Genomic DNA, 27,011 nt, shown 5'->3' on the forward strand with positions numbered 1-27,011 from the left:
GTGAATCGCCCTGTAGGAAACTCAAAAGAAAAAAACTTCTACAGTATAGAAACCATAGCCTACATCCCGTCCCGTCTAGTCGCCAGTACAGAAACGCAAGACAAACTGTTGTAAATAATTTCTGCAGACCTTGTTACCAGTGAGTAGGTAATATTTTAACTGTTTCATATAATTTAATGTCAGGATGGTAAGTGGTTAATGCTGTTGGGAGGGGGAGTGAGGGATTTGAATATTGGAGTGAATGCTGATTGGCTGGTGGATTCAAGTGTTTAGAGAGCAGTTAGCCATTATTGGCTGAGTTCGGCCAACATGCTAATCAACTGGGTGAGTAATAGGAACAAAATGGGAAATAACCATTGATTAGCATGTCGTCCAAACACAGTTCATAGGGTGTGAGAGGAGAGAGCCTGCGTTTGACTTCCAAAGGGTTTAGTTCAGAGTGGGAAAAATGTTAGGGTGACCATATGAAAAGGAGGACAGGGCTCCTGTATCTTTAACAGTTGTATTGAAAAACCCCTCTCCTTCCCCCCACCCGGCATGATTCACCCCCCCTCCCCCAAATTCTCCTCTCCTTCACTACCTGCCTGCCTCGGCCATTTCTATCTGTCCAATCCATGGCTTCAGAAGTGGTCTCTGCCCTGTCCCCATTCATGCGCAAGGCGGTATTATCATTCTCGAAGCAAGCAGTAACGCTGCTCCCATTTGTGTGCACCTGAGAACATCAGAAGAGCCCTGAGGCTGGATCAGACCAAGGGTCCCTCGAATCCAGCACTCTGTTTACCCACAAGCAGGACACGGGTGCAACACAGCACCCTCCTGCCCATGTTCCCCAGCAACTGGTGTATATAGGCTTAATGCACATAGCCATCAGGGTTAGTAGCCATTGCTAGCCTTCTCCTCCTCCTCCTCCTCCAGGAATTGATCCAACCCCCTTTTAAAGCCATCCCAATTGGTAGCCATCGCTACATCTTGTGGTAGTGAGTTCCATAGTTCAGCTATGACCTGTGCGGAAGAAAAAACTGAACAAGAAAACGACCTCAGTGTTTATACATTAGTAGGGTGACCATATTAAAAGGAGGGCAGGGCTCCTCTATCTTTAACAATTGTATTGACAAGGGAATTTCAGCAGCTGTTATTTGTATATATGGAGAACCTGGTGAAATCCCCTCTTCATCACAGCAGTTAAAGCTGCAGGTGCCCTGCCCTCTTTTAAATCTGGTCCGGATCTACACTACTGCTTTAAAGCACTTTATAACATATAAAGCGCTTTAACTGCTTTAAAACGCTATAAAACTGTTACATAAAACGCTTTAAAGCAATAGTGTAGATCCGGCCCTGGTCACAGTACAGCTGCAGTATAGGTCCTGCAGCTTTAACTATGGTGATGAAGAGGAAATTTCATCAGGTGCGACATGCATACAAATAACACCTGCTGAAATTCCCTTTTCTATACAACTGTTAAAGACACAGGAGCCCTGTCCTCCTTTTCATAAGGTCAGCCTAAACAATGTGTTTTACTGTTTTGGGGGAAAGAGGGATAGGAGGAGGTAGGATAGATCAGTGGGTAGAGTAGGCAGGAAATATAAGATACTGTATTGTAACAAACAAGTATGGCAACAAATGAAACCATAAGTTTGACCAACTGCATAAACTTACATATTGTTAAATAAAAGTTAGTTGCTTCACAAACTGGGTTGGATTATTGAAGGACCTGAGGTAAGGTACTGAGTTATACGGTGGCAGCGGAAGTATAGGGGTGAAAAGAGTGGAGCTGGGCTAGTGGCTGTGAGGCCAAAAGAGGTCCGAGAATCACAGGCCCACTGAGCAGATATAAAGTAAAGAGGGAAAAGGAGACCGAAAGCGGCAGCCGTGACAGGTTGCCTGCTGAGTTTGATGTAACCCCTGACCCGTATTCCCCACACACGGATAACTCTGTACCCCCCACTAGAGATGTGAAGGCCCGGAAGAAGCCTGAAAAAATTCGGGGGGGGGGGGACCTGTTTTTTCCCCAAAGCCTCTTTTGTTTTTTTCTGAAAAATTGAAAAAAAAATGAAGAAAAAACAGATTATGGGATGTTTTATTTTAGCGTGATGAATACAATGTTTCAGACAAGGTGTTCAGATATTTACTTCTCCACTGTACAGTATCAGATTATTACAATGTCTGTGCACCAAGGACAAGCAAGTCCTAGGTTGCAAACTGAGACTACAATTCTCCAATGCAACAAGCATTTCTGCCTCTAGGGGGCAGCACTGCCACTGAAGCAGAGACTGAAACTGATAGTGGTTAGCTATAGTTCAGGAAATGGGTCTGATTGAATTTCATGCATATTTATTGAATCTTGGTCCTCCCCCTTTTCCCCCCACTCTCAGTTCTTTCTATGGGAATGGGGGCTTTATGTCTTGATACTGAAGGACTAGCGGAAACGAATAATTTTCTTTGTTACTAATGGTGGTTTCTTCTGCTGTTGTTTTAAACTGATTTTTTTGCTTACTCCTCATAAACTGGCAGAACCAAAGAGGTTCCTTACAGTTCAGGTGTTCCTAACAGCTCAGGAGCTTGTAGCTTCATTTGTTAGTAAAGGAAATTAAATTTGTAATAATTGTTTGAATACACTGTACTTTTAATATACCAAATGTAATAATTTTATGCCAAACCAACTTGGACATAATTACATTTTATGTTAAAAAGTAACAAAGTGACTTTAAATCTGTAACAAGTGCTAATGCTGCATTATTTCAATTTTTCCGAAAATTTCTGTTTTTCCCCTGGGGGGGGAGGAATGGAAAAAAACCCATCTTTTCTCCTATGGGTTCAAAATTTCCAGAAATTTTACATCTCTAACCCCCACCCCAGTTATTTCTCTCCCTGACATTATTCCTTGTGCTATCTCAGCTACCTTTTCCCATCCCACCGTCTCTCCATCCATGTCCAGAGCTACTGCTGGCCCAAGACATTTCGCTGTCTGGGGCAGAGCACCAAATGGCACCGCTTCCCCCACTCCAGTCAACATGCAAAGGAGGTCCACTCTCTATTCGGCCCTCGTTAGGCCTCATCTAGAGTATTGCGTCCAGTTCTGGGCTCCACAATTCAAGTAGGATGCAGACAAATTGGAGCGTGTTCAGAGGAGGGCAACCAAGACGATCAGGGGTCTGGAAACAAAGCCCTATGAAGAGAGACTGAAAGAACTGGGCATGTTTAGCCTGGAGAAGAGAAGATTGAGGGGAGACATGATAGCACTCTTCAAATACTTAAAAGGTTGTGACACAGAGGAGGGCCAGGATCTCTTCTCGATCCTTCCAGAGTGCAGGACATGGAATAACGGGCTCAAGTTAAAGGAAGCCAGATTCCAGCTGGACATCAGGAAAAACTTCCTGACTGTTAGAGCAGTCCGACAATGGAATCAGTGACCTAGGGAGGTTGTGGGCTCTCCCACACTAGAGGCCTTCAAGAGGCAGCTGGACAACCATCTGTCAGGGGTGCTTTAAGGTGGATTCCTGCATTGAGCAGGGGGTTGGACTCATGGCCTTGTAGGCCCCTTCCAACCCTACTATTCTATGATTCTAAGAACGAAGAATGGAAATGGAAGGAAGAGAGAAAGGCCCTGTTCAGAAGACACCTTAAACCATGGCTTTAACCATGGTGAATAAAGAAAAAGGCCTTATTCTCCATGGTTAAAACTGTAGTTTAAGGTGTCTCCTGAACACGGCCTGGCTTTCTGGCTTATCCACCATGGTTAAAGCCGTGGTTTAAGGTGTCTTCTGAACCAGGCCCAGAGAGAATTCCCCAAGCCATTTGAGTCCAACCCCCTGTTCAATGCAGGAATAATTCAATTAACAATGAGTTGAAGTGGCTGAAGTAATTTTCTTGCTTTTTAAAAAGCAAAACGTAAAATTATTTGAAAGCACCAGTTTTTCCTGGATTATAACCTCACATAGTCTTAACCCTCTTGGGTATAATCTGCCTGCAGCTGTGTGAGAGAAATTGAAGGGTGGTGGAAAAAGAAATGTTTGGAAGCTGATTATATAGGCTGACCCTGTGAAAAGGAGGAAAGGGCTCCTGTATCTTTAACAGTTGCATAGAAAAGTGAATGTCAGCAGGTTTTATTTGTATGCATGTCGCACCTGATGAAATTTCCTCTTCATCACCATAGTTAAAGCTGCAGGACCTATACTGCAGCTGTACTGTGACCAGGGCCGGATCTACACTATTGCTTTAAAGCGTTTTATATAACAGTTTTATGGCGCTTTAAAGCAGTTAAAGCGCTTTATATGTTATAAAGTGCTTTAAAGCAGTAGTGTAGATCCGGACCAGATTTAAAACAAGGCAGGGCACCTGCAGCTTTAACTGCTGTGATGAAGAGGGGATTTCACCAGGTTCTCCATATATACAAATAACAGCTGCTGAAATTCCCTTGTCAATACAATTGTTAAAGATACAGGAGCCCTGCCCTCCTTTTAATATGGTCACCCTACTAATGTATAAACACTGAGGTCGTTTTCTTGTTCAGTTTTTTCTTCCGCACAGGTCATAGCTGAACTATGGAACTCACTACCACAAGATGTAGCGATGGCTACCAATTGGGATGGCTTTAAAAGGGGGTTGGATCAATTCCTGGAGGAGGAGGAGGAGGAGAAGGCTAGCAATGGCTACTAACCCTGATGGCTATGTGCATTAAGCCTATATACACCAGTTGCTGGGGAACATGGGCAGGAGGGTGCTGTGTTGCACCCGAGTCCTTCTTGTGGGTAAACCGAGTGAGTAAACAGAGTGCTGGATTCGAGGGACCCTTGGTCTGATCCAGCCTCAGGGCTCTTCTGATGTTCTCAGGTGCACACAAACGGGAGCAGCGTTACTGCTTGCTTCGAGGGTGATAATACCGCCTTGCGCATGAACGGGGACAGGGCTGAGACCACTTCTGAAGCCATGGATTGGACAGATAGAAATGGCCGAGGGAGGCAGGCAGTGAAGGAGAGGAGAATTTGGGGGAGGGGGGGTGAGTCATGCCGGGGGTGGGGGAAGGAGAGGGGCTGCCCCAGAGGAGGAGGGCAGAGGCTGTGCAATGCTGCGGACATCCCATAATAACCTTCGGTGCACGTGGCAGGCTGTGTTCTGCGCCCGAAGGGAAAGCAATCGTGCAAAGAGCCGCCCTGGATCCTGCAAAGCCCCCAGAAGGAGCAGGCGGGGCGGCGATGCTGCTGCGGGGATAAAAGCCCCCGCCCCCTTGAAAAAGCCCCCCCCCCCAGGTCCGCGTCTCTGCCCTGAACCCCCGGAGGTGCCTCTTTTGTGTTGCCTCCATCTAAGGGTTAAAGAGGAGGAGGCGGAGAGGGGGCTGGGTCCTAGAGCAAAGGCTGGATGAGGCGCCTCCCTTCCCGCCCCACACTTTCTCCCCACCCCACCCCACCCCATGGCAAAGGAGCCTGGGATCTGCCCCTGCGTGCCTCGTGTGTGTGCAATAACCTCAGCTTCTCTTCCCCCTGCAGAGGAGCCGGTGAGGGCAAAATGCAAGAGGGTCCTGGGGGGAGGGGGAGAGGATAAGGAAAGGGGGTGGAAAGACACCCCCAGGGCAGGAGCAGAGAAGGGAGGGGGGTAGGGGATGGGTGGGAAGAAAGAGAGAGCCCCCCCTGCGGCTAACCCACTTGGGGTCCTCCAGGTTTGGGGCAAGGGGTGGATGAGGAGGGAGAGAGAGACCCCCCTGCCCCCACAGGCGGCTGATCCATTTGGGGGCACCCGGAGAAGACGCCCACCTTGCACCTCCTTCCCTCCCCATAATTAGGGAATCCGGGAAGGAAAGGCTGGAGAAATGGGGGCGGTCTGGGAGGGACAGAAGAGGAAAGACCCGGGGACCCCATTTCAGATAGGCCCTGAGTATGAAGTTGACCACTGCTCTCCATCTGAATTCCTACAGGTCAGCCCTTGCCTGAAGAGAGAAATTGTTAGCAAAGGAAGAAGACCTTTTTGAGTCCTGGTGGGAGCAGAGACGGAGAAGGGAGTCAAGATGGAAGAGCAAAACTTTGCTGGCCCTAAAGCAGGAAACATCTCCTGCAACATCAAGGAAAAGGGCAGTGCAGAGCTCTGGGAAAGAAGAGTGCAGGGGAACCTCTCTGGGAGCAATACCAGCTCAGACGTAGAGCGCCAGCGCTTCAGGGGGTCCTGTTTTCAGGAGGCCGAGGGCCCCCGAGAGGTTTGCAGCCGACTCCACCGCCTTTGCCATCAGTGGCTGAAGCCAGAAACGCTCACAAAAGCTCAGATGCTGGACCTGGTGGTCCTGGAGCAGTTCCTGGCTGTCCTTCCTCCCGAGATGGAGAGCTGGGTCAGAGAATGTGGAGCGGAGACCAGTTCCCAGGCGGTGGCCCTGGCAGAAGGCTTCCTCTTGAGCCAGGCGGAGGACAAAGAGCAGGTGAGAACATTTCATCCTCATAACTCCAAGGGACTGAAATTTTAAAACAACCCACAGTATCTCAACTTTTTCTTCTAAGGAAGGGATGCCCCAATTTCCAATACCCGCCCCCCTACTGAGTATAGTTGTACATAAGGTGTGGAGCAGTTCTCTTCAAAGGAAAATAGGCAACTTGTTTCTAAGATCAGCCTTTCAGGCTGATTAGCTTAATGTCTTTTCATGGTAAATTGGTTGAAAACATTATTAAAGGTAAAATATAGCAGGACAAGCCATGCTGAAAAAGAATCAGCATGGCTTCCTTAAAGGTACGTCCTGCCTTACTAACCTATTAGAGTTCTGTGAGAGTGTCAATAAACATACAGAAAGGGGTGATCCAGTAGACATTCTTGACTGGGACTTCCAAAAAGCTTTTGACAAAGGCCCTCAACGAAGGCTCCTGAACAAACTTAGCAGTCATGAAATAAGAGGGCAACAGCTCTTATGGATCAGTAACAGGTTCAAAAACAGAAAGCAGAGAGGAGGAATAAATGGTCAATTCTCCCGATGGAGGGATGTACATCATGGGGTCCCCCAGGGATCGGTATTGGGATAAATGCTTTTCATTGCATATTCAGAGGAGAGCAACCAGGATGATCAGGGGTCTGGAAACAAAGCCCTATGCAGAGAGACTGAAACTGGGCATGTTTAGCCTGGAGAAGAGAAGATTGCTGGGGGGGGGGGGAGACATGATAGCACTCTTCAAATACTTGAAATGTTGTCACACAGAGGAAGGCCAGGATCTCTTCTCGATCCTCCCAGAGTGCAGGACACGGAATAATGGGCTCAAGTTAAAGGAAGCCAGATTCTGGCTGGACATCAGGAAAAACTTCCTGACTGTTAGAGCAGTACGACAATGGAACCAGTTACCTAGGGAGGTTTTGGGCTCTCCCACACCAGAGGCCTTCAAGAGGCAGCTGGACAACCATCTGTCAGGGATGCTTTAGGGTGGATTCCTGCATTGAGCAGGGGGTTGGACTTAATGGTCTTGTAGGCCCCTTCCAACTCTGCTATTCTATGATTCTATGATTTTGTTCATAAAAGATCTGGAATTAGGAGTGAGCAGTGAAGTGGCCAAGTCTGCTGATAACACTGAAATTATTTAAAGTGCTTAAAGCACAAAGGGATTGTGAGGAGCTCCAAAGGGATCTCTCCAAGTTGGGAGAATGAGGGTCTGAGTGACAAATGTGGTTCAAAGTAAGCACATGTAAAGCGATGCACATTGGGGCAAAAAGGTCCAACTTCAAGTATAACCTGATGGGATCAGAGCTGGCAGCGACTGAACAAGAAGGAGACCTTGAGGTTGTAGTGGACAGCTCAGTGAAAATGTCCACCCAGTGTGCGGCCGCTGTAAAGAAGGCAAACGCCCATGTTAGGCATTATAAGAAAAGGAATTGAGAATAAAACTGCCAGGATCATACTGCCTTTATACAAATCTGTGGTGCAACCGTGAACAGTTCTGGTTGCCACACCTAAAAAAAGATACTATAGAGCTGAAAAAATTGCAGGAAACGACAACTAAAATGATTAAGGGGCTGGAGCATCTCCCCTATGAGGGAAGGTTACAACAGCTGGGATTGTTTAGCTTGGAAAAAAGGAGGCTGAGGGGAAACATGATAGAGGTGTACAAAAAAAATGCCTGATGTGGAGAATGTGGACAGGGAGACATTTTCCTCCCAATCTCAAAATACTAGAACCCAACGGGGTCATCCCATGAAGCTGATTGGTGGGAGACCCAGGACAAATAAAAGGAAGGACTTCTTCACCCAGCACGTAGTTAAGTTATGGAACTCACTACCACAAGATGTAGTGATGGCCACCAATCTGGATGGCTTTAAAAGGGGGTTGGATGAATTCAAGGAGGAGAAGGCTATCAATCGCTTCTAGTTCTGATGGCTATTTGCTACCTCCTGTATCAAAGGCAGTAAGCCTGTGTTAACTAGTATGGAATTCACTACCACAAGACATAGAGATGGCAGATTCTCCCTGACACGAGAGGAATAGCATTCATAGAATCATAGAATAGTAGAGTTGGAAGGGTCCTATAAGGCCATCAAGTCCAACCCCCTGCTCAATGCAGGAATCCACCTTAAAGCATCCCTGACAAATGCCTGTCCAGCTGCCTCTTGAATGCCTCTAGGGTGGGAGAGCCCACAACCTCCCTAGGTCATTGATTCTGTTGTACTGCTCTAACAGTCAGGAAGTTTATCCTGATGTCCAGCTGGAATCTGGCTTCCTTTAACTTGAGCCCGTTATTCCATGTCCTGCACTCTGGGAGGATCGAGAAGAGATCCAGGCCCTCCTCTGCGTGACAACCTTTCAAGTATTTGAAGAGTGTTATCATGTCTCCCCTCAATCTTCTCTTCTCCAGGCTAAACATGCCCAGTTGTTTCAGTATGCTCACCAAAATGCTGAGCATACAGTAGAAAATGCTGGGTGTCAGGGAATGTCTGAAAGGTTCTGTCTTTCCTCCTGGCTGGATTTTGAAGAGTGTTCAAGCACTTTGCTTATGCCAGGGTTGAACTATTTGCCCCAAAGCACACTTCCTTATGAGCTCGCCTGACACAAAGGAGTGTGTGCTCTGGGGCTGGGACCATAGATCATCTTTGGTAGGAACTCTGAATGCAAACTAATATGAAAACACAGCCTTTGGCCTTGACCTGCCCCATTTCTCTCCTTCCCTAATCCCTCTTCTCCGTCTGGGATCCTCCCTCCTGCTCCAGGTGCAACAGATGTTGGCCAAAACACCCACAGATTCCCCTCAGGCAGAGGAGGCTCCACCGGGCACCACACAGAGGCCGCTGTATAGGTGGATCTTGCAGGAGGGTGACGGAGGACCCTCCTCACTGGGTAAGGATTAGTGGGTCGTCTTTCCCCATGCTCTCCTTCCCTCGATGATGCCTGAGCTGCTTTCATGTTCCCCTTGACCCTGGTTTTTTTTTGGTGGGGGGGGCAAGAGGGAGAGAGACTCTTTCTTGTGATATTCTAAAGAGAAATGAGGTTTAATATTGTGGACGGACATTGATTAAACTAAAACAGGGAAAATGCAATTGGTTAAGAACTATACCTTAACGTCCCACCTTCTTGGCCTTTCTCACAGGGAGCGGAAAAGCCTGCAGAGAACGTAAACTGATAGTGTGGGATACTTCAAGGCTTCCTTCGCTTTGTGGTCGAGTGGAAGCAGTTTCTGAACAGCCAGAGCAGGTAGGGGAGTCCTGGGGGCCTCTGTCCCCTGCACATCTCTTTGGTCCTGGAAGAACCTGCCCCTTTCCCTTTGCTCTTCTCCAAGATGGCTGCTAGGAAGGCAGACTAGAGGCCTTCAAGAGGCAGCTGGACAACCATCTGTCAGGGATGCTTTAGGGTGGATTCCTGCATTGAGCAGGGGCTTGTACTCGATGGCCTTATAGGCCCCTTCGAACTCTACTATTCTATGAAGGCCTTGAACGTCACTCATGAAGCTCTGGATCCTGGAGGAAAGCCTCCAACCACCTCACCTTCGCTATCTTCATGGATTGCAACATTATGACCTCTTCTTCTTTCAGGGTCTGGTGACCTTTGAGGAGGTGGCTGTGCGTTTCTCGGAGGAGGAGTGGGCTCTGCTGGACCCAGGCCAAAGGACTCTGCACCAGGAAGTCATGGAGGAGAATCGTGGGATCCTGGCTTCCCTGGGTAAGGAATGGGATTCCTCTGGGTAAGGCTCCCTCTTTGCATTCTGTGTCAGTGCATTGTACGGATGTCATTGAGGACAACAGTGCCTGGGCGTTGTTCCTGGGACACTCTAGTCCAGAGAAACGTCACCAGGTGAGGTACATAAAGCCTGGAAGTGTAGATGAAGCACTCACATCTTCTCCAAACTTTACAGTCTTCTTATATCAAGGATGCTTCTTTTGACTTTGGGAACATCAGTGACATCCGTATAATGCACAGTTACTAACAGGGACTGGCCAACGAGACCACATCACGCCAGTCCTTTTCCAGCTTTATTGGCTGCCAGTCCAGGTCCGATTTAAAGTGCTGGTATTAACATTTAAAGCCCTAAACGGCTTGGGGCCAGGCTATCTGAAGGAACGCCTCCTCCCATATGTACCTGCCCGGACCCTAAGGTCATCCTCAGGGGTCCTTCTTCGCCAGCCCCTGCCAAAGTAAGTGAGAAAGGTGTCTACCAGGAGGAGGGCCTTCTCTGCTGTGGCACCCCGGCTGTGGAATGAGCTCCCTAAGGAGGTTCACTTGGCACCTATGCTTTTTGACTCCAGGTAAAGACCTTTTTATTCTCCCAGCATTTTAAGTCTATAAATAAATTTTAACTTGGTGTTTTAAATTTGTAATTTTGCATTGCTGCTGTTTTTATCTGGTTGAGCTTTTATATTGTATTTTATAGTATGGATTTATACTGTTGTTTTATACTTTGAATGTTTTTAATTTTTGTGAACTGCCCAGAGAGCTCTGGCTATTGGGCGGTATAGAAATGTAATAAATAAATAAATAAGGTTCCTGCCACTTTGACTTCATTCACCAATTCTTTCCTGATGGTTACAATTAAGTACCAGACAGCAGATTCCCTGGTTGCTTCTTTCACCTACTTGAGAGATGAAGTTTTAAGCAAGGGAAATCAAAAACCTATTGGATCTTCGATTCTTAGCAGAGTTGGACTAGCAGAAGACTATTGTTATTATTATTATTTATTTATATAGCACCATCAGTGTACATGGTGCTGTACAGAGTAAAACAATAAAATAGCAAAACCCTGCCGCATAGGCTTATAGAATCATAATAGATCATGTACAGGGGCCCTTTTACGTGAGCCCCTGCCAAAGGAAGTGAGGCAGGTGGCTACTAGGAGGAGGGCTTTCTCCGCTGTGGCACCCCGGTTGCAGAATGAGCTCCCCAGAGAGGTCTGCCTGGCACCTACACTGTACTCGTTTCGTCACCAACTGAAGACCTTTTTATTCTCTCAGTATTTTAACACTTAATTTTAACTTAAATTTAAATTTTACTGTTCTAACTCTGTATTTTAATCTTATATCAATTTTGCAGCGTGGTTTTATCCTGGTTGTACGTTTTATACTGTATTTTGTATTTGTGCTTTTAACCTGTTGGTTGTTTTATTATGGTTTTAATTTTTGTGAACCGTCCAGACAGCTTCGGCTAGTAGGTGGTATAAAAATATAATAAATAAATAAATAAATAAAATAAAATAAAACAATAAGAAGGGGAAGAGAATGCACCAAACAGGCACAGGGTAGAGTAAAACTAACAGTATAAAAGTAAGATCAAAATCAAGTTTTAAAAGCTTGAGAAAAAAGAAAAGTTTTTAGCTGAGCTTTAAAAACTGTGATTGAACTTGTAGTTCTCAAATGTTCTGGAAGAGCGTTCCAGGCGTAAGGGGCAGCGAAAGAAAATGGATGAAGCCGAGCAAGGGAAGTAGAGACCCTTGGGCAGGTGGGAAACATGGCATCAGAGAAGCGAAGAGCACGAGTGGGGCAATAGTGTGAGATGAGAGAGGAGAGATAGGAAGGAGCTAGACTGTGAAAAGCTTTGTAGGTCAACAGGAGAAGTTTATATTGAATTCTGTAGTGAATTGGAAGCCAATGAAGAGATTTCAGAAGTGGAGTAACATGGTCAGAGTGGCGAGCCAAGAAGATGATCTTAGCAGCAGAGTGGTGAACAGAAACCAACGAACTGATGTGAGAAGAAGGAAGGCCAGTGAGAAGAAGGTTGCAGTAGTCCAACCGAGAAATATCCAATGCATGAACAAGAGTCTTGGCAGAAGAGACAGACAAAAATGATCGAATCCTGGCAATATTATACAGGAAAAAATGACAGGATTTAGCTACTGCCTCAATATGAGGAATAAAGGAGAGCGAGGAGTCAAATATTTATTTATTACATTTTTTTTTATTTATTACATTTATTTTATTACAAATATAAAGCCAAGACTACGAGCTTCCTTGACTGGAGTAAGTGTAACATCATTGACCGTAAGAGAGAATGAGAGATGAGGAGAAGGTTTAGGAGGAAAAACAAGCAATTCAGTCTTTGCCATATTAAGTTTCAAACGACGATGAAGCAACCAAGCTGAAATATCTGAAAGACATGCCGAGATACGATTGTGAACATCAGGAGAAAGTTCCGGAGATGAAAGATATAATTGTGTATCATCGGCATACAGATGATATTGGAGACCATGAGGTTGAATAAGATTACCCAAGGACAACATGTATAAAGAAAACAACAATGGACCAAGCACACCAGGAGAGCTGAAATTCTCTGTTACTACAACGACTTGCCCATGTGAACTTTTTGTGACCTTTGCCAGGAAAGCATCATCTGTGTCTTCTGACTGGCTGGGTGGTCTGGACAGTACTGCCGCAACCGTAATATTCTGGTTCCTCGCTCCATCTTTACCCACTTGCTTTCGACAGGGCTTCCTTTCTCAGAATTTCCCCACTGGTGTAGACCTTCCTTACCTATAACAATACTCACCCTCCTTTCCTGTTGGGCCTCTTCCCTTTGAACAAGGCCTCCCTTTCAATGGCTATATTCCAATCAGGAGTCTTATTCCAACAGGTCTCAGTGATGCATATCAGATACTACCTACCACCGTATATTAGGAATCTGCCTTCTCCCCTATAGAGCCATTCAGTTCTTGAGGTCATCTGGTGAGGTGGTGCCACATGCTTTTGAGATTTGCTCCATAATTGTTTAGAGTGTTGTGCCCATCTGTGCCGAATAATCTTTCCCTTAAGACTGGACATGCACCAACTATTCTGTTTTATGTGCATGTTGAAGGCACATCTGGTCCGGGAGACGTGGTTGTGCCCTCAGTATTTAAGTTTTCAGGATCTCCCATCCCTCTTTTAACCTTTTTCCTTCAAGATTTTCAAATCTGGCATCTCACCCAACCCTTCTCCGAGTGTTTTGAAGTTGGCTTCCCTAAAGTCTAATGTACATGTCAACTAAGCTTAGTTTTCGGAGCCTTTACAATCATGGATTTGAAGTCGACGTGTTCACTTTCTTTCTAGGTTCCTGCAACTTTGACGTTATCTACCAGTTCTTCCCTGTGGGTTACGATTGTTGGTTTTTCAGCTTTTTAGCCGAGTTAGACTAGCAGAAGACACCAGCACAGCTGAAATTCTCCATTACTACCATGACTTGCCCATGTGAACATTGGGTCATCTTTTCCAGGAAAGCGTCTTCCATCTCTTGTGACTGACTGGGTGCTTTGGACAATACTGCCATGGCCATAATAATAATTAGGGCTGTGCACAGACCCCACGATCCACTCCGCACCTGGTCCGCAAATTCGATCCGCCTATGGTCTGCTCCGCTTCGCTGCGGAGCTCCGGATCCGAATCAGAGCTCTGCAGTGGCAGCAACGCCAGGTAATGCCCCCTCCCTCCTCCCCCTTACCTGCGTCCGTCGCATTCCGGCAGCGGCTTCACCTGAGGCCGAGGCTCAAAGCGGAAGGGCAGGCCACAGTTGTGGCCTGGTCATCTGGTTTGAGCCTCAGCTGAAGCCACTGGTGGACCACAACAAAGGCAGGTAAGTCCCCCTCCCCTCTGCCCCCCTACCTGGCTCTGCCACCCTCACCGCATGGACTGCAGCAGCGCCAGGTAAGCCCCCACTTACCTTTTTTCGGAGCTCCGGATTGAGGCGAAGTATCCTCTTTGCCTCGATCTGCAGCCACCACCCCGCCCGGCCCACTTCATCTCCACCTTTGTCGGAGGCGAATCAGGCCACCTCGCTATTGCTTCTACGCTCCGAAGTGAAGCTGAGTACAGCCCTAATAATAATAATAGTAGTAGTAGTAGTAATAATAATAATAATAACAATAATCTTCCCCACCTCTCCGATTGGATCGAGGCGGGGAACAACAGCAATCATAAAATACATAAAATACTGATTAAAACATAGCATACACTGTTAAAAACATCCTAAAAGCATACTAAAAGTAACTTAAAATTCTACTGGATAGGCCTGCTGGAAGAGATCAGTCTTGATAGCTTTCTTAAATGCTGATAGACTGTCAAGTTGACAAGTCTCCTCCGCCAGGCCATTCCACAGTCTGGGAGCAGCAGAAGAGAAGGTCCTCTGGGTAATAGTTGTCAGCTGAAGGAAATTCTCCACAGAGGACCTGAGTGTGCGGGAGTGTGCGGGGCGGATTGTATTATTTATTTATTTTATTTATTTATTACATTTTTATACCGCCCAATAGCCGAAGCTCTCTGGGCGGTTCACAAAAATTAAAATCATCATAAAACAACCAACAAGTTAAAAATAAAAATACAAAATACAATATAAAAAGCACAACCAGGATAAAACCACGCAGCAAAATTGATATAAGGTTAAAATACAGAGTTAAAACAGTATAATTTAAATTTAAGTTAAAATTAAGTGTTAAAATACTGAGTGAATAAAAAGGTCTTCAGCTGGCGACGAAAGGAGTACAGTGTAGGCGCCAGGCGGACCTCTCTGGGGAGCTCATTCCACAACCGGGGTGCCACAGCGGAGAAAGCCCTCCTCCTAGTAGCCACCTGCCTCACTTCCTTTGGCAGGGGCTCACGGAGAAGGGCCCCTGTAGATGATCTTAAGGTCCGGGTAGGTACATATGGGAGGAGGCGTTCCTTCAAATAACCTGGTCCCAAACCGTTTAGGGCTTTAAATGTCAATACCAGCACTTTGAATCGGGCCCGGACCTGGACTGGCAGCCAATGAAGTTGTAAAAGGACTGGCGTAATGTGATTGTATGGGAGAAGGCGATCCCGCAGGTAGCCTGGACCCAAACCATGTAGGTTTATACTTTGCCCGGAAACTAATTGGCAGCCAGCGAAGAGATTTTAAGATTGGTGTAATGTGGTCACCCCTAGGTGTACTGGTGACCAACTGGGCTGCCATATTTTGAAGTTTCCAAACTAGGCACAAAGGTAGCCCCATGTAGAGCGCATTGCAGAAGTCGAGGCTCGAAGTCACAAGTGCGTGCACGACTGTTTTTAGGTCTTCCGACTCTAGGAAGGAGCGCAGCTAGCGTACCGTAACATTCTTGTTTCTTTCTCTATCTTTACCTGATTATTTTCAATAGGGCTTCCTTTCTCAGAATCATGGGTCCATTCTTAGCACTCTGTGGCAGAGTTTGTTGGGGGTAATCACCCCATAACATGTAGATCACAAGCTGAATATGAGCCAGCAGTGCAGTAAGGCTGCAAAAAAGGCAAATGCTATTTTGGGCTGCATTAATAGCTTCCAAATCGCGTGAGGTACTGGTTCCTCTCTATTCGGCCCTGGTTAGGCCTCATCTAGAGTATTGCATCCAGTTCTGGACTCCACAATTCAAGAAGGACGCAGACAAGCTGGAGCATGTTCAGAGGAGGGCAGCCAGGATGATCAGGAGTCTGGAAACAAAGCCCTATGAAGAGAGACTGAAAGAAGTGAGTATGTTTAGCCTGGAGAAGAGAAGATTGAGGGAGACATGATAGCACTCTTCAAATACTTAAAAGGTTGACACGCAGAGGAGGGCCAGGATCGCTTCTTGATCCTCCCAGAGTGCAGGACACGGAATAACGGGCTGAAATTACAGGAAGCCAGATTCCGGCTGGACATCAGGAAAAACCTCCTGACTGTTCGAGCAGTACAACAATGGAACCAGTGACATAGGGAGGTTGTGGGCTCTCCCACACTAGAGACATTGAAGAGGCAGTTGGACAACCATCTGTCAGGGATGCTTTAAGGTGGATTCCTGCATTGAGCAGGGGGTTGGACTTGATGGCCTTGTCGGCCCTTCCAACTCTACTATTCTAGGATTCCATCTTCCAACTCCATTGTTGTATTACTGTGGCCTCCCATGGCACTGAGTAAAAGACAGTTCCTCCACCCTTCAGTTGGCTTTCCAATGTCCATGCCGAACGAGCTTTCACTTCCAACTAGATAGCAGGACAAGCTTCATATTAAAACATAGGTCTGGTAAAAACAGGTGCACAACACAGTTAGATGGTTTTGAATAATAATAATAATTAATAAAAATATTAATAATAAATTTATTAATTTATTATCCACCTCCATTTTGATCGAGGTGGGGAACAGTAAATACAAAATACATAAAACCGAATTAAGAACATAATATACGTTGCTAAAACATCTAAAAGCAGAGGGCCTTCTCTGCAGTGTGCAGAGGGCCTTCTCTGCAGTGGCACCCCGGCTGTGAAACGAACTCCCCAGAGAGGTCCGCCTGGCGCTTACACTGTACTCTTTTCGTCGCCAGCTGTAGACCTTTTTGTTTTCTCAGTATTTTAACACCTAATTTAACTTAAATTTAAACTTTGCTGTTTTAATTCTCTATTTTAATCCTATATCAATTTCTGCTTTGTAGTTTTATCCTGGTTGTGCTTTTTATATTGTATCTTGTATTTGTGTTTTTAGATCATTGGTTGTTTTGTTATGTTCTTCATGGTTTTAATTTTTGTGAACTGCCCAGAGAGCTTCGGCTATTGGGCGGTATAAAAATGTAATAAATAAATAAAAATAATAAATAAAATTCCACTGGATAGGCCTGCCGAAAGAGATCAGTCTTGATAGCTTTCTTAAATGCTAACAGACTGTCAAGTTGACGAGTCTCCTCCGGCAGGCTGTTCCACAGTCTGGGAGCAGCAGAAGAGAAGGTAATAGAATAGTAGAGTTGGAAGGGGCCTACAAGGCCATCGAGTCCAACCCCCTGCTCAAGGCAGGAATCCACCCTAAAGCATCCCTGACAGATGGTTGTCCAGCTGCCTCTTGAAGGCCTCCACTCTGGGAGAGCCCACGACCTCCCTAGGTAACTGGTTCCATTGTCGTACTGCTCTAACAGTCAGGAATACCTCTGGGTAATACCAAGATAGCACCACAGAAGGTGTCCAAAGCCCTTGAGACATCCAAATGAAGCAACAGGGTTGAACTCTCGCTTTTCAGTTCCCAGGTAAATAATCAGCGAGGATCAACTGGCAGATTTTTAACTGCATTTTGGTTTTAAAGTGTTTTATGTTGTTCATATATGGCTTGAACTACTTTGAAATAATTATTTCATACAAATGAAAGTGTTGTGTGCCACTCTAGTTCTCAGTTCTGTTGATCATCATAGGATATTTAAGATGTCCTGGTTCAGACCACATGCTAAACCATGCTCCTTAACCACAAAATGGTTAAGGGGATGCATTCCCTTAACCATTTTGTGGTTAAGCGGCATAGTTTAGCGTGTTGTCTGAACCAGGCCTGTGTTTTGAAGGATCAGCCTCTACAACCAATTTTTTTTATCCTGTTAAACAAATCAGCAAACCTATTGGTTTGTTCACTGATTTCAGGAAGATTTCTCTTTTTATTCTTGCAGGTAGTCTCAGGGAGAGCAAGGAAAATGGGATATGCCAGAGAAGGGAAACTGAAACTGAAGAGAAGTGGGGAATCAAATCTATTTCTTTTGAAGGGTCAGATGTCGGTGAAATTCCAATAACAGAAGAACCAAGTAAAAGGAACATATACAATGGGAAGACACAGAGGAAAATCTCTCGGGATATAAAGGCTCGGAAGATTCACCTGCCTAAATGTCAACCATTTCACACAGAAGAGAAAAGATTTCAGTCCTTGGAGCGCGAGAAGCAATTCAGTTGCAACTCAGAAGTTAACTTGCCTCAAAGTATTCACTCAGGGGAAAAGCCCTATGAATGCTCAGAGTGTGGAAAGAAATTTGCTCGCAGGACACACGTGAAGCGACATGAAAGAATTCACTCAGGGGAGAAGCCCTATGAATGCTTGGAGTGCGGAAAGAAGTTTGCACGCGGGTCAAGCATTACACGACATCAAAGAATTCATTCTGGTGAGAAGCCCTATAAATGTTCAGAGTGTGGAAAGAGCTTCAATCGGAGCTGTCATCTTAGGTTGCATCAAATGACTCACACGGATGAGACGTACCATGAATGCCTAGATTGTGGAAAGAACTTTAGTCAGAGTTGTCATCTTAAGGCACATCGAAGAATTCAAACTGGAGAGAAGCCCTATAAATGCCTAGAGTGTGGAAAGAGCTTTGTTCACAGCAGTTACCTTAAGGGGCATCAAAGAATTCATTTACTGAAGAAGCCCTATGAATGCCTAGAGTGCGGAAAGGGCTTCCGTCGGAGTTCTCATCTTAAGTCGCATCAACTAATTCACACGGGTAAGAAGCCCTATGAATGTCTGGAGTGTGGAAAGGGCTTTCCTCAGAGCACAAACCTTAGGAACCATCAAAGAATTCACACGGGTGAGAAGCCCTATGAATGCCTGGAGTGCGGAAAGGGCTTTACTCAGGGCGCAAGCCTTAGGAAACATCAAAGAATTCACACAGGTGAGAAGCCCTATCAATGCCTGGAGTGTGGAAATAGCTTTGTTCACAGCACAAACCTTAAGCGACATCAAAGAGTTCACACAAAGGAGAAGCCGTAAAAGTGCTCAAGAGTTTGGAAACCAATTCAGTCCCCGTTTGCACCTTCCCTCTCGTTAAACGTTCCATTCAGGTGAGAAGCATTATGAATACTTGGTGTGTGGAAAGCGCTTTCGTCGGAGCACGACGAATCATCAAAGAATTCACTCGAGTAAATCTTTTTCAGTTCTCTGAGTGTGGAGTCCAGGACATACTCTTGATTTTGTTTTTGCTCCAAGTTGTGAGATGAGCAGTCTGAAGATTGGATGGGGGTGTCCAAGTTTTCTGCCTCCGTTGTGTCCTTGACTAGCCATCCAGCGGAGCTCTTCTAGATGGTCATGGTCAGATCTTTTTCTGGTGAGATTTGAACTCAGGGTATTACTTCCTTCCTACAGGGGTGGAGGTCCAAAATCAGCCTTAGTCGCCCTGACGAGAGAATGACAGGTGGAGTGCAGCCGTGTTAATTCTACTGCATGTCTCCTCGTATTTTGATACCATCAACCATGGTTTCCTCCTGGATCGACTCTGTGGAATGGGCATTGGAGGCTCTGTGCAACAGTGGTCCCGGTGCTACTTATGGGGCTGATTTCAGAGAATTAACATGGGGTGGTTATTCCCCAGCCCCTTGGCAATTGAACCATGGGGTTCTGCAGGGTACCAGCCTGTGAGGTGCTGGATGAGGGCCAAGGTGCTTGGCCATGTCCGGTCCACCACATGTGTGCTTGACCTTCATGGCTCATCACTTCAAATACGGAGGGGATTGACGGCTGGGTGCAGGAGGTTGTAACTTCCTCCCTGAGAGATGGAGTGGTGCCGGCCTCTTTAAAAGGACATGAACCTACCTATACACTGCGCTCAACATCTAAGGTCCTCCTCCGAGTGCCTACTCCGAGGGAAGCTCGGAAGTTGGCAACAAGGGAGAGGGCCTTTTCAGTGGTGGCCCCCCGACTGTGGAATGATCTCCCTGATGAGGCTTGCCTGGCACCAACATTGTTATCTTTTCGGCGCCAGGTCAAGACTTTTCTCTTCTCCCAGGCATTTTAACAGCATTTAACAACATTAAGTTTGTTTTTAATGGACACCAGAAATTTTGTTTTTAAATGGATACTGTTGTTTTTATACTGTTTTTTATGTTTTTGATGGTTTTTAAATTTTGTATACTTTTAATGTTTACCATTTTTAATTGTTGTAAACCGCCCAGAGAGCTTCGGCTGTGGGGCGGTATAGAAATGTAATAAAATAAATAAATAAAAGTGGCAATAATCAGGCCACTCCTGAAAAAGCCTGATCTAGACCTGGAGGATCTTAACAGTTATAGTGTCCCTTTACTGGGCAAGGTGCTGGAACAGTTGGTTGCAGGAGAACTCTAGGCACTCTTGAATGAAATGGATTATTTTGATCCATTTCAGTTGGGCTTGAGGCCCAGTTTTTGAATGGAACAGCCTTAGTTGCCCTGTGGGAAGACCTTTGCCAGGAGATGGACAGGGGGAGTGCAACCCTATTCATAGAATCATAGAATAGCAGAGTTGGAAGGGGCCTACAAGGCCATCGAGTCCAACCCCCTGCTCAATGCAGGAATCCACCCTAAAGCATCCCTGACAGATGCTTGTCCAGCTGCCTCTTGAAGGCCTCTAGTGTGGGAGAGCCCACAACCTCCCTAGGTAACTGATTCCACCGTTGCACTGCTCTAACAGGAAGTTTTTCCTGATGTCCAGCCGGAATCTGGCTTCCTTTAACTTGAGCCTGTTATTCCGTGTCCTGCACTCTGGGAGGATCAAGAAGAGATCCTGGCCCTCCTCTGTGTGACAACCTTTTAAGTCTTTGAAGAGTGCTATCATGTCTCCCCTCCATCTTCTCTTCTCCAAGCTAAACATGCCCAGTTCTTTCAGTCTCTCTGCATAGGGCTTTGTTTCTAGACCTCTGATCATCCTGGTTGCCCTCTTGTTTCTCCTGGATCTCTTGGTGTCTTTTGATACCGTCAACCATGGTATCCTTGTGGATAGGTTGTCTGGACTGGGAGTTGGAGTGTTTCCGCGCCTCCTTGGAAGACGGATTTCTGACGGTGATGCACTGTGCCCTGGCACCTGGCCCGTGGGGTTCCACAGGGCTCCATTTCACCAAACCCAGGTGAGGCAGTGGCTGTTCTGAATCAGTGCCTGGGCATGGTAATGGACTGGATGAGGGCCAACAAACTGAGACTCAATGCTACCCAACCAGGTGAAGTTCAGCCTGTTCTGGAGGGGGTTGCAGTCCCCCTAAAGCTTCAAGTTCGTAGTTTGGGGATCTAGAACTGTCACTTGAGGCACAGGTGGACTCAATAGCACTGAGCACCTTTCATCAGCTTAGGCTGGTATACCAACTGCACCCTTATCTGGACAGAGAGAGCCTAGCTACAGTGATCCATGCTCTCATACCTCTCGTCTGGATTACTGCAATGCGTTATACGTGGGGCTGCCTTTGAAAACGGTCCGGAAACTTCAACTGGTACAAAACAGGGCTGCAAGATTGTTAACTGAGAATGGTCAATGAGACCACATCACGCCAGTCCTTTTCCAGCTGCACTGTCTACTAGTCCAGATCCGGGCCTGATTCAAAGTGCTAATACTAACAATCAACGCCCTAAATGGCCTAGAGACGGGTTACTTGAAGGAACGCCTCCTCCCATATGTACCTGCCTGCACCCTAAGATCATCGTCTGGGGTCCTTCTCTGTGAGCCCTTGTCAAAGGAAGTGAGGCAAGGGGCTACCAAGAGGAGGGCCTTTTCTGCTGTGGCACCCTGGCTGTGGAATGAGCTCCCTTGAGAGATTCACCTGGCACCCCTTCCCATGTGAGGTGAAGAACTTTTTATTATTATTTTCTCAGTATTTGACCTTTTACACTCCTAGGCTTTTAACTTTGCTGGTTTTAAAAAAATTTAAATCTCTGCACTGCTGCTCGGTGGATGTGGCATGGTATATAAATACTTTCAAAGAATTCACTCGTGAGAATCCCTGTAAACGTTCTGAGTGTGGAAAGAGCTTTACTGAGAACTGCTATCTTAAGTTGCATCAAAGGACTCACACGGGCGAGAAGCCCTTTATATGCTTTGAATGTGGAAAGGGTTCCAGTTACACCACGAACCTTAATAGCCATCACAGAATCCACACAGGTGAGAAGCCACATCAACGCTCAGTCTGTCCCCGGCAATTTTTGATGTTAAACAGCTGGGGCTTTGTCATATAAGACCTTAGCCACCTTTCGGAATTAAATTGGAGTGGATTTTGAAATTAAACACCCTGTCTCTACAGGAGATTAATAAGGGGTGGGTTTTTTTACCACTCTTGTAAATGGCCTGGAGTTTTGAGACATTCCTTGATGGAGCGTGTTCAGAGGAGGGCAACCAGGATGATCAGGGGTCTGGAAACAGCCCTATGAAGAGAGACTGAAAGAACTGGGCATGTTTAGCCTGGAGAAGAGAAGATTGAGGGGAGACATGATTGCACTCTTCAAAGACTTAAAAGGTTGTCACACAGAGGAGAGCCAGGATCTCTTCTCGATCCTCCCAGAGTGCAGGACACAGAATAACAGGCTCAAGTTCAAGGAAGCCAGATTCCAGCTGGACATCAGGAAAAACTTCCTGCCTGTTAGAGCAGTACGACAATGGAATCAGTTACCTAGGGAGGTGGTGGGTTCTCCCACGCTAGAGGCATTAAAGAGGCAGCTGGACAACCGTCTGTCAGGGATGCTTTAGGGTGGATTCCTGCATTGAGCAGGAGGTTGGACTTGATGGCCTTGTAGGCCCCTTCCAACTCTGCTATTCTACGATTCTATGTTTGAATGATGTGAGAAGACCTTGAGCCAATTGCCCTGTCATGGTAAGACCTGTAGGGAACTGTTCTTTGATGTGAAACGGGTCCATCGAGTAGCCTTTACCCGGCTTTGATTCGAGCTGATGGACACAGCAATTTTACAGGGTAGATCCCAAGGTATTCCATCGAAACATAGACTATGTATATGTGGCAACCCTGAAATAGAAGACTTCGCCCACTATTTACTTGAATGTTGTTTATATTCAAAATGTAGAGAGCACTAAACCTATCTATGTTTTTAATACGCGGACAGTGAAGGATAAATTGTCCTTTCTCTTCCATGGTTCTAATTACTTTGTGACCCAGAGGGTTGGGTTTTATTAACTGTCAGTCATATGAACTGTATATAATCTCAAGTCATAAATTTTAATCAATACCTGTTTGTTTTTAATGATTATGTGATTTTTTGAAGTGGCTACTAGCAGGAGGGCCTTCCCTGCTGTGGCACCCCGGCTGTGGAACGAGCTCCCCAGAGAGGTTCGCTTGGCGCCTACATTGTTTTCCTTCCATCGCCAGCTGAAGACCTTTTTATTTTCTCAGTATTTTAACACCTAATTTAACATAAATTTAAACTCTGTTTTAATCTGATATTTTAACCTATATCAATCAATTTTTGCTGTGTGGTTTTATCCTAGTCGTGCTTTTTAAATTGTATTTTGTGTTTGTGTTTTTAAATTGTTGGTTGTTTTATTATGCTCTTCATGGTTTTAATTTTTGTGAACCGCCCAGAGAGCTTTGGCTTTTGGGCGGTATAGAAATAAAATAAATAAATAAATAAAAATGATTCAATAAAGTTATTCATTCATTCATTCTGTAGGGAACTCAATGAAAAAACTTGTCAAACGGAATGAAAAACATAGCCTTCATCACACGACACCACACCTGGTCACTAATGTACAGTGGTTGCCAAAATTGTGAACACATTTTGAAATTTTCATGCTGATAGAAAATGTTCTGTTTCACAAAATTCCAAAGTTTATATATCAATTGAAAGAGAATAGAATGTTGAATTCAATACAAAAAAAACCAGAATGCAAACATCGGCAGTACAAAAAAAAAGTTATGCTTACTGTAGTCTTAAAGAAACACAGGTGTGATTGAGTGAAGACGCGGATTGGAATTGTAAACGCTACTGGCCAATCACAGTCCTTGTTATGGGGATTAATCACATGGCAGTTAGGGCTGTGCACAGGGCCCCCGAACCCGTTTGGGTCAATCTGATCTCCTGGATCCAGAGCAAGATCTGTAGGTCCGGATCGATATTCAGCCCCCTTACCTGGCTACGCCGTCTGCTGCCTTAGGCCTGGGCATCAGTTGAAGCCGCCGCCCGGACTGGGATGGACGGTAGAGCCAGTATTCCAAGAGGATCTCTGCAAACTTCCAAATTGGCTTCTCAGAGGAAAACAGAATCCAGCCGTAACACCAGCAACACCGGGGTTCCAAATGGATGGAACTTGGAAGGGGTGCGGAGATGTATGGAAGAATACCAGGTAGGAACAGGAGGTGTCCCAGCCATGCTGGGCACAGAGGGGCTGATGCATTTGCCTTGCTGAACAGGTCTGGGGGTCAGTCCCAGCAGAGCTCACCAGTCAGACTTTGGGGTTGGGTTCCAGTGATTTTTATCCCACTCTATTAGCACAAGTGCTCTCTGAGCAACTAACACACCCACAAAAGACAACAATTATGCAACACAGCATCTTAAAAACACAGCAACCGGATTAAAAATCAAGATTTTATTATTTTATTTTATTTATTACATTTATGTACCGCCCCATAGCCGAAGCTCTCTGGGCGGTTTACAAAGTAGATGAGTAATTAAATGGTTTTAACTAATTTGGTTTTAACCAAATGCACAGTTACAAGACGGGGGATACTTGGCTCAGCAATACTACAAACGAGAAGGATCTTGGAATTGTTGTAGATCACAGGCTGAATAGGAGCCAACAGTGCAATATGGCTACAAGAAAGGCAAAGGCTATTTTGAGCTGCATTAATAGAAGTTGAGCTTCCAAATCGCGTGAGGTACTGGTTCCTCTCTATTCTGCCCTGGTTAGGCCTCATCTTGAGTATTGACTTCAAGTAGGATGCAGACAAGCTGGAGAGTGTTTAGAGCAGGGCAACCAGGATGATCAGGGGTCTGGAAACAAAGCCCTATGAAGAGAGACTGAAAGAACTGGGCATGTTGAGCCTGGAGAAGAGAAGATTGAGGGGAGACATGATAGCACTCTTCAAATACTTAAAAGGTTGTCCCACAGAGGAGGGCCAGGATCTCTTCTCGATCCTCCCAGAGTGCAGGACCGGGCACTCTGTTATTCCAACGGGCTCAAGTTAAACGGGCTCCGTTATTCCAACGGGCTCAAGTTAAAGGAAGCCAGATTCTGGCTGGACATCAGAAAAAACTTCCTGACTGTTAGAGCAGTACCACAATGGAACCAGTTACCTAGGGAGGTGGTGGGCTCTCCCACACTAGAGGCCTTCAAGAGACATCTGTCAGGGATGCTTTCGGGTGGATTCCTGCATTGAGCAGGGGGTTGGACTCGACGGCTTTGTAGGCCCCTTCCAACCCGACTATTCTATGAGGTCTTTTTCTTGTTTGGTTTTTCCTTCCATGCAGGGCATAGTTGAACTATGGAACTGGCTACCGCAAGGTGGAGTGGTGGCCACCAATTGGGATGGCTTTAAAAGGGGGCTGGACACATTGCTGGAAGAGAAGGCTACCAATGGTTACTACTCCTGATGGGTGACCATATGAAAAGGAGGACAGGACTCCTGTATTAGGGTGACCATATAGAAAGGACAGGGCTCCTGTATCTTTCACAGTTGCATAGAAAAGGGAATTTCAGCAGGTGTCATTTGTATATATGGGGAACCAGGGGAAATTCCATATTCATCACAGCAGTTAAAGCTGCAGGAGCCCTGCCGTCTTTTAAATCTGGTCACTCTAGTATAGCTCCTGCACCTTTAACTGTTGTGATGAAGAGGGAATTTTACCAGGTTCTCCATATATATAAATGACACCTGCTGAAATTCTCTTTTCTATGCAACAGTACAGGAGCCTGGTCCTCCTTTTCATAGGGTCACCCTACCTCCAGTATCAGAGTCCTATATACCCCAGTTGCTGGGGAACATGGGCGAGAGGGTGCTGTGGCACCATGTCCTGCTTGTTCATCCTGGCCGATGGCTGGTTGGCCACTGTGTGAACAGAGTGCTGGACTCGAGGGACCCTTGGTCTGATCCGGCCTCAGGGCTCTTCTGATGTTCTCAGGTGCACACAAACGGGAGCAGCGTTACTGCTTGCTTCGAGAATGGTAATACCGCCTTGCGCATGAACGGGGACAGGGCAGAGATCACTTCTGAAGCCATAAGTTGGATAGACAGAAATGGCCGAGGGAGGCAGGCAGTGAAGGAGAGGAGAATTTGGGGGAGAGAGTGGGGAGGCTGCCCCAGAGGAGGAGGGCAGAGGCTGTGCAATGCCCGGGGGGGGGAGGGAGAGAGGCTGCCCCAGAGGGGGAGGGCAGAGGCTGTGTAATGCTGCGGACATCGCATAATATCCCTCCATGCTCTACCTACTAGTGCACGTGGCAGGCTGCGCTGTGCGCCCAAAGGGAAACCAGGAGCCTCCGGGCTTTTTTGTGTTGAGTCCATTTAAGGGTTAAAGGGGAGGAGAGGGGGCTGGGTCCTGGAGCCAAGGCTGGATGAGGCCCCTCCTTTCCCGCCCCACACTTCCGCCTCCCACCGCATTGCAAAGGAGCCTGGGATTCTCCCCATGCCATGCGTGCGTCCTGTGTGCATCTGCAGCCAGGTAAGTGCAGAAGGCAGGGGGGTCCGGGTGGTGGGGGAGATAGAGGGAGCCCCCCCCAGGCGGCTGACCCACTTGGGGCCCCTCCAGGAGACCCCCGCCTTGCACCTCCTTCCCTCCCCGTAATTAGGGGATCCTGGAAGGGAAGGCTGGAGAAAGTGGGGGTCTGGGAAGGACAGACGCAGAAAGACTCTGGGGAGGAGGAAAATCCCATCAGTTAGGAAAACGCTCTTATGGTGCCATTTCTGCATTGCATTTTATTTTGTTTCCTCTCCCCTGTTTTAAACTCAGTGAATAACTACCACGCAGGGTGGATTTAATTTAAATCAATTCGGTTTAAATCACGGTTTACACCACTACTCAGAAAGACTGGATTTAATCATGTGACTCCCCCCTCCCTTTCCCAAAAGTGCAGTCTTCTTCCTCGCTACATTTTACACAACTCAAGAGTAACTAAAAACTCCTTCTTGCTGGTATGATCTTAATATTTACAACCAGATGAAGGTTTCATT

At 46.2% G+C, this 27,011-nt stretch overlaps 2 protein-coding genes and 1 pseudogene across 3 annotated transcripts in view; 2 read left to right on the forward strand and 1 right to left on the reverse strand.

Moving 5' to 3' along the window:
* LOC134396281 (zinc finger protein 420-like) overlaps positions 1–27,011 on the reverse strand; it is a 918,719-nt gene that overhangs the window by 61,305 nt on the left and 830,403 nt on the right. The gene's annotated exons all lie outside the window — the stretch shown is intronic.
* Positions 1–27,011, forward strand: part of LOC134396491 (zinc finger protein 345-like) — a 204,703-nt gene that overhangs the window by 43,759 nt on the left and 133,933 nt on the right. The gene's annotated exons all lie outside the window — the stretch shown is intronic.
* Positions 1–27,011, forward strand: part of LOC134396979 (zinc finger protein 883-like) — a 63,160-nt pseudogene that overhangs the window by 6,493 nt on the left and 29,656 nt on the right.

This window comes from Elgaria multicarinata, chromosome 3, assembly GCF_023053635.1.
Source record: "Elgaria multicarinata webbii isolate HBS135686 ecotype San Diego chromosome 3, rElgMul1.1.pri, whole genome shotgun sequence".
Lineage (NCBI taxonomy): Eukaryota > Metazoa > Chordata > Lepidosauria > Squamata > Anguidae > Elgaria > Elgaria multicarinata.